The sequence below is a fragment of the Vigna umbellata genome, chromosome 6 (genome assembly GCF_029865625.1).
Source record: "Vigna umbellata cultivar VRB3 chromosome 6, Vumbellata_1.0, whole genome shotgun sequence".
NCBI classification, from domain to species: Eukaryota; Viridiplantae; Streptophyta; class Magnoliopsida; order Fabales; family Fabaceae; genus Vigna; species Vigna umbellata.
In genome coordinates this window covers 1905520-1914373 of record NC_142170.1, presented here as the reverse complement: position 1 = coordinate 1914373, position 8854 = coordinate 1905520, and positions in this window count along the sequence as shown.

Sequence of the window (8854 nt, the reverse complement as noted above, 5' to 3'; positions counted from 1 at the left end):
TGATTTAAATGGTAAGACGATAATATAAAGGTTTAATACCTCTTTTGGTCCCTAGAAAGGGGGCCAATGTTCAATGTGGTCCCACCTTTTTTTAGAAGTTCAATGTGATCCCATTTTTTGTAAAAAGTGTGCAATCAAGTCCTTTTTGGAAACGGCGTTAAGTTTTTAACGGAGCAGCTGACAGGGTGGACTGAAGTTAGTTACGTGGCTTTGTGTGGGTAATACGTGGCAGTGAGAGGGTGATACGTGGCTGTGAGAGGGTAAATCAGAAATTAGGGTTTGAGTTGCAGAGAAATTGGGATTTATTGTCGTGTTTCTTCTGAAGGGTGTTCATCATATTCTTTAGGTAAGAATCCCATGAACAAAAACCAATACTAATATGTTGCATAGAACATTACCAAATACCTTTCTCCCAGTTCAATTGAAGGATCAATCACAAGGGTCGGTGGTCAATTAAAAAGAGAGTGAAATTTTTCAAGAACAAAATACACCAGCAACTGATAAAATTCAATTTTTTTTTTCAAGAAAACTGAATGGATAAAACCCAGAACTCCCATTTTCCGCCAGTTAACGAAAATGGTGAAAAGTTTCAAACTTTAAAATGAACACTGAAGATGGTGGGGGTTTCTTCTACTATATTTCGAAGGAATTTTATACTATTTTATACCATTAGTCTTTTTATTTATCAGTCTGACAGCAATTGCTTGAAGAAGACCGAGCAAAGAAGCACCTGTGAGTTGTAAACATGGAATTGACTTTAGCTCCTGAGAAAGTTGAAATGAAGGAAAATGGAAGAAGTCAAATTCCACTGGTGCCACCGCCGATGACTCTAGCAAACTGGGTAAGAAATGTAAACACTGAGAAGATCCTTTACCCCAACTTTTCAAACACGACGAACACCCTTCAGAAGAAACACGACAATAAATCCCAATTTCTTTGCAACTCAAACCCTAATTTCTGATTTACCCTCTCACAGCCACGTATCACCCTCTCACTGCCACGTATTACCCACACAAAGCCACGTAGCTAACTTCAGTCCACCCTGTCAGCTGCTCCGTTAAAAACTTAACGCCGTTTCCAAAAAGGACTTGATTGCACACTTTTTACAAAAGATGGGATCACATTGAACTTCTAAAAAAAGGTGGGACCACATTGAACATTGGCCCCCTTTCTAGGGACCAAAAGAGGTATTAAACCATAATATAAAATTAAGGATCATATTATTTTGATGACAACAAAATCAAGTAAACATTGAATTTAAATAAAAATAAAAAATTATAATCGATTAATATGTCAAATTTTAGGTAAAAATTTAATTAAATATACTTAAAGTAACAATTTTAAAAAAATTTAATTAAAAATACTTAAATATAATTAAAAATATATATTTAAAAAACTTGTTCTTAAGAAATAATTAAATACATTTTCAGAAACTAAAGTAACAATTTTAAAAAAATTGTAAATGAAGTGATACTAATTATACTAAAATGAGAACTTTTCACACTTTTTCCAAGGATTTGTGCACCCTTATTTTCACGATAGGGGTAATATTATTGCATAATTTTCACATAAAACTAAAGCTATGTTTATCTGATTTGACATGAAAAAATAATAATTGAAGCATGGCTGGCTCTGAATGAATAGTTCTTGCTGTACTATTTGTTTTTTACCATTATGCATATATATTACCGACACGCTTCATGATTGTGTGGTTGCACCAGAAACTAGTTAAAAAAATCAAATTATTCAAATTTGTATGAATATGTGTGTACAATTTGCAAGAAAAAAACATAACAGTGTAACAGATAGTTTATTTACTTGTGTTAGTTAGAAGTTAGACATGACCAAGACAACAAAGTGAGATCAAGACTGAGTTAATAATATATAATTTAGCTTTCTAGATTCGCAAAAGACCTTTACCAAAAGAAAGAAAATAAAAGTAATATATATAATATTTTTTTTTGCGGAGAATAAAATTTCAAACTAGTCAACGACATAAAAGCATCTTTGTGATCCCCTTCTAAAGAAACAGCTTGTGGACGTAAAATATTTTTTATTGTGTTTAAATTTGAAAACTTGGGTGGTGGAAGAAAATCACAGCATAATTATGTAAATCATGACAATGTTGTGTGATTATTGTGCTAATTGTCTTTCATATATAGTAGTTTCTGTGGCCTCATTATATGGATGGTGATTCAGACAGCACTACAAGCAGAAACAACAACCTAGGTTTTGAAGAAATGAGATTTTGTCAGAGAAGGAACAATCATTATGCAAAAATGTACGAGGCTTGAAAAATAAACCATGATTATAAAACACATTGATGACACTGTTAAAAGTATTGTGAGGACGAATGCGACTTTATCATACGTTTGTTTCAGCTAATTTGTGATGATTTGAAAACGTAGATTTGTTGGAGGAAGCACTTAACCATCCAAGCATGAAGACTGAAATATGGGAGGATGTAATGTAGAAACAAGAGTCGCTGACAAAAATGGCCTCCATTGTAATTTGAAATACGTTTGCCGAGGTAGGACATATTTGAGTGGTTGGAATTAATTTTGGGTGTGTTTTTGAGACAATGAAATTGATTATGACCGTGTGTGATTGATTTTCAATGTGTTTGTGTTTTGGTAGGGATTTGTAGAACCGAGAGACTAACTTTTTCTGACGTGTCTTCCTTGCTTCTGAACGTCTGGATCGAGTGCTCTGCTCGTTTGGACTCTAAATGTCGTTCGGTTGTATTCTGGATGGGGGAAAGTACCTGCAAAAGGCACTCCGACGCTCAAGTTAGGCGTAAGTTATGGAGCCTTAGCTCTCAAGAAAGTGATTTTATCATCACTGTGGAGTATTTTTGAGTTGAGTAGAACGTACCTAACTTTTAGCCTTGGCCCTGTATTTATAGGTTATCACAAGCCTAATAAAATATAAACAGACTTACCTTAAACAGATTTACCTTAAAATCTGGTTGGTTGCTCATAAACAACTTTATGAATATCTTTAATAAGATATATTTGATTATTTTATCCTCTGCTGAATTATTAGCCCAATAACTTAAATGCTGACCCAATTGTGGCCCAACACCTTTTAACCTGGTTTGACCTGGTTGACGAGCACTGTGGCCCAACATCATTTAACCTGGTTTGACCTGGTTGACGAACGCTGCTACAGTAGATAGACCAAACGGTCATGGATGTTAACTGTTCGGTCTGTGATTATATACCATACATATGTCCCCCAAGTCCGAGTTAATCGTTCGACTTTAGCCATGATTAACTATAAGACTTATGAGTTTGAGGGAGGCTGTATTTACTGTATTGGGGAGCATGCTTCTAGGCGTTGCTCATCTGTGGACCGAACGACGGGCTTTATGAGTTTTCTTTTTGAACTTTGCCATAGGCCGAGCGATAAATGATGGGAGTTCTTTTTAGAACTTTTCCCCTCCTTTTATAATGTCGAATAACCAAGCAGGGGAGACCGCTCGGTTGAAGATGCTCGAATGAGGGTGACTGTTCCTCAACTCTTGGTTTTCGATCTAGGAGTTCCTGGAGAACCTCCCAATAGATGAGAATGATCGTCTGTGGTCCAGGAGTTCCTAGAGAACCTCCTAGTAGACGGGAATGATAGTCCGAATCGCTGAATGCTTGGACAGCTAAGGCCATGGAAGGCCGAGTAGTTGAGGCCGAGTGACCGAATACCTGAGGCCGAATGGCCGAGCAGTAAGGGCCGAGAGGCCGAATACCTACGAGGCCGAATGGCCGAATGCTGGAATGCTTGAGGCCATGAAAGACCGAACGATTGAGGTGGCCGAACACCTGCGAGGTCGAATGGCCGAATGCTGGAGCGCTTGAGACCATGAGGTTGAGGCCGAGTGTCCGAACACCTGGGAGGCTGAATGGCCGAATGCTGGAACGCTTGAGGCCATGGAAGGCCGAACGGTTGAGGCCGAGTGGCTGAACACCTGCGAGGTCGAATGGCCGAATGCTGGAACGCTTGAGACCATGGAAGGCCGAACGATTGAGGCCGAGTGACCAAACACCTGTGAGGCCGAATGGCCGAATGCTGGAACACTTGAGGCCATGGAAGGCCAAACGGTTGAGGCTGAGTGGCCGAATGCTGGAACGCTTGAGGCCATGGAAGGCCGAACAGTTGAGGCCGAATGACCAAATAACTGTGAGGCCGAATGGCCGAATGTTGGAATGCTTAAGGCCATGGAAGGCCGAACGGTTGAGGCCGAGTTGCCGAACAGCTGCTTGGTTCCATAATAGGTAGATTGCATTTATGCTGACGTGCGCTAGGTGTTCTTGGGCGAACATGGCCTAGACTAGGGGGGTGGTCCCCTAGGTTTGATGTCTTGGGTGTTCTTGGGTGAACATGTCCCAGAGGGAGTGTATCCCTATATTTAATGAACTGGGTGTTCTTGGGCGAACATGTCCCAGAGGGAGTGTATCCCTATATTTAATGCGCTTGGGTGTTCTTGGGCGAACATGTCCCAAAGGGAGTGTGTCCCTATACGCAATACGGTAGGTATTCTTGGGCGAACATGTGCCAGGTCTGGGAGTGTTTCCCTGGTTGAGTGCTTCAGCACGAACGGTTCTCTAGCGTCCGCTCTTGTAATTTTTATGCAAGATGTGATTATCTGCACTAAAGAAATATAACAATTCGAATTTTACATGGTGAGAAACAGAGTAGTCAGATGAATCAATGCATTCACAAGGTTATACAATTAATATTGAAATAGGTTATGCTATAACGCCGAACGGCCAATCGAGTAAGACTGCTCGGTCTTCGGTTGAATGTTTTAAACCAAACTGAAGATTCCGTATTAGGATGTGTCATGGCCGGGATGTACTTGCTTTAGTGTTGTGACCCGAGGCCATGGGAGGGCCGAGTAGTGTAGGCCGAAAGGCCGAATACCTTGTGAGACCGAATGACCAAAGGGTGGAAGGTTTCACGCTTGATGCCAAATTTGGCTAAGTACCTGAGGCCATGAAAGGTCGAGCGATTGAGGCCGAAGGGCCGAATACGTGGAGGCCGAATGACCTAATACTTGAGGCCATGGAAGGCCGAGCAGTAGATGCCGAATGGCCAAATGCCGAGCAGTTGAGGCTGAAGGGGCCGAGCGCCTGTGAGACCGAATGGCCAAATTCCTGAGAGGCTGATTGGCCAAATACTTGTGAGGTCGAATAACTGAATTCCTGTGAGGCCGAACGACCAAATACCTGTGAGGCCGAATGGCCGAATTCTTGTGAGGTCGAACGGCTAAATACCTGAGGCCGAATGGTCGATTACCTGTATGGATGAATGGCCGATTACCTGTATGGCCGAATGCCCGAATGGAAACTGTTTGGTTGAACGACTTGCTGGAGTATTGGTTCCCTCTTTTTCCAACCGTTCGGGTTAGTGTGATGAGAATGTTGGACCTTCGTTCTTCCGTTGCATCTCCGTGTTTTTCGTGGTCATCATTGGGTTTCTTCAGCTTGCTCTCGGCTCCACGGTGGGGCCAAAATGTTTCGGTAGGGATTTGTAGGACCGAGAGACTAACCTTTTCTGACGTGTCTTCCTTGCTTCCGAACGTCTGGATCGAGTGCTCCGCCCGCTTGGACTCTGGATGTCGTTCGGGTGTACTCTGGATGTCTTTCGATTGTACTCTGGATGGGGGGAGGTACCTGCAAAAGGCATTCTGACGCTCAAGTTGGGCGTAGGTTATGGAGCCTTAGGTCTCAAGAAAGTGATTTTGTTATCACTGTGGAGTATTTTCGAGTGTGAGTAGAACGTACATAGCTTTTAGCATTGGCCCTGTATTTATAGGTTATCACAAGCCTAATAAAATATAAACAAAGTTGCCCTAAACAAATTTACCTTAAAATCTGGTCGGTTGCTCATAAACAACTTTATGAATATCTTTAATCAGATATATTTGATTATTTTATCCTTTGCTGGATTATTAGCCCAATAACTTAAATGTTGACCCAGTTGTGGCCCAACACATTTTAACCTGGTTTGAGCTGGTTGACGAGCGTTGTGGCCCAACATCATTTAACCTGGTTTGACCTGGTTGACGAGCGTTGCTATAGTAAATAGATTGAACGGTCTTACGTAACCGTTCGGTCTTAGTAGATAGACTGAACGGTCTTGGATGTTAACCGTTCGATCCCAGTAGATAGACCGAACGGTCTTGGATTTTTACCGTTCGGTCCCTGATTATATACCATATAGTTTGTGCTGGTTTGAAATTGATTTTGGATATATGTTTGTGATGATTTAGAATCGATTGTCTTGGTTTTGGAATGGATTGTGGGTGATTCAAAAAGATAATAATCAATTCTTTTATATGTGAAATGGTGTGCAGAGGCTAGAATGAATTCCCATTTTAACGGATTCTATTCCACGCCATTTTCTTCCTATGTTGCATCTACTCCAATTGTCACCTTATTAATACTATAAGGATTAAATATATTAATAAAAATTAAAATTAGTTATTGTTTTAAATTTTGGTCTAGTTTAGTTTTATACATAAATTTAGTCTTTTCAATCAAAATGGATTAGAACATATGGGTCAATTCGGTCCATCACGGGTTAGAGCCAGATTGCTTAGTAAATTTTAATCTGAGTCAATTTTCAATCCGGTTCACTTAAAACTCGGCTCACTCGGGTTGAACCTGTGGTGAGCCGGGTTGACTCACCAACCCACTGATAACGGTTGAAAAACCGTTATTTTTATGCTTAAATTTGATACCAAAAGCAACCTTTAAGACTTAGAAACTAGCTTGAACTCATATTTTTGCTTTAGTTTTGAGAATAAGAGAGTTGAAAGTGAATTTAATGGTTTTGTGCAAGATTCCCTTGATTTTGTAGGCTAATTGAATGATTTGAAAGAAGAATTGAAATACCGAATGATTGGAGTGCTGAAAAGTCAACCAGAAACCAGAAAAGTCAACCAGTCAACCAGAAAAGTCAACCAGTCAACCAGAATGCTGAAAAACCAACCAGAACGCAGAAAAAGTCTAACCGAGTGGCGCTGAGCGGAAAAATACCGCTGAGCGGCACTTTTCGGGTGCCGAAATCACCGCTGAGGGGCAAAACAGCAGCTGGGGGGCAAAATGGATCATGCGCTAGTACCGCTCAGCGGTAAAATACCGTTGAGCGCCATTCTAAGTGGGCTTGGGCCGGTTTTCTTTTGTTTTTATGGGCTTGGACTTGTTTTATGTTATGTTTATGCCCTATTTAAGGACTTGCACGTCCTAGGGTTTGTATCTATGGCTGGAAGGAAGTAGAAACACACTTTTCCACCCCTTGGGGTAGATTGGGAGATGGTGACAGCTCTCCTCTTCTCTTTCTCGGGTTTTTCTATCTCTTTCATTCTTTCATTATTATTCATCTAGGTTCACCATGAATATGGTGAACTAAACTCTGTATGTTTGTTGGGGAATCAATGTAATCTTTTGAAGCTCTCATATATGGAATTTGTTTTTACATCTTGATGGACAAATTTGTAAGCACCAAAATATGATGTCACAAACTTGTTTCACAATCGGCAAGTATGACCGAATCGTTCAAGTAATAAAACTTGGTAAGACCAAGTATCGTTCTTCCCAAAGGACTCACGGCCTAGTTTAGTTATGTGATTTCTTGATTAGCTAAGACTTAAGAAAACAATGATTGAAATTTTAATATGCAAGACGAAAATAAACATGTATGCATGAATTGATCAATGGCAAAGACATAAGATAAACACTTTCAAGGAAATATATGAATGAATATGTTGTTGGGGGTCAATTTCATCTCATCCACTCTCATATATTTTAGGAATTCCTCTTTCAAATCATCATTGTTAATGCCACTCTCTAATGTACCATTCTAGATGGCTTCTCCCTAATCAAATAGTTCATACAATTCCTAGCATTCCTAATGATTAGTTCATGAGTGCAGGAGCTTAAGGCAACCAATATAATGTTGTCAGTAAAATATTGGGAGAAATTCCCCGGATCTAGATTTCCCCGTACGTGTCCGTATCAACAAAACCAATAATCATGCATTAGAATGAGTTAAACAATGCAAGCATTGAGCAAAGAGGAAAAACCCTAACTAATGATGAAAAGAAAGCATATGTCTTAATTCAAAGATGTATTCAACAAATCCATATATGAGAGCTTCAAGAGATTACATTGATTCCCCAACAAACATACAAGGTTTAGTTCACCATATTCATGGTGAACCTAGATGAATAACAATGAAAGTATGAAAGAATAAACCCAATAAAGGTGAAGAGGTAGCCTGAGCATCCAAGATCCTCCTTCAAAGGGGTGAAAGAGAGAGTGTTTGCCTCGTTTCTGCCAAAGATACCTAACTAAAGGACGTGCAAGCCCTTATATACTAATCTAGAGTTACAAAAGATTACAAAAGCCCAAGCCCAAAAAGTGCCGCTCAGCGCCATTTACCGCTCAGCGGTGGTTACGCGTCTTCTTTCTTCCCCTCAGCGGCCATTTGCCCCTCAGCGGTTCCAACGCCACCTCTTGAGTGCCGCTCAGCGGTAGTTTGCCGCTGAGCGGTGCCTTCGACTTCTCCTTTTTGCACTCTTTCTTGTCTTTTCTAATGTCCTCTCTCTCATTCTTCACTTCTTTCACCAAATTCACCTCAAAACCTGCACAAAAACACTCAAATCAAGCATAAACCTGTCCAGCTCTCTTATTTCTGAAAATATAAACAAAATGCATGATTTCAAGCTAATTTCTAAGTCTAAAGGTTGCTTTTAGTATCACTTTTAAGCATGAAAATAACAGTTTTTCAACTGTTATCACAACCCCAAACTTAGAACTTTGCTTGTCCTCAAGCAAACAAAATGTAACTCCAT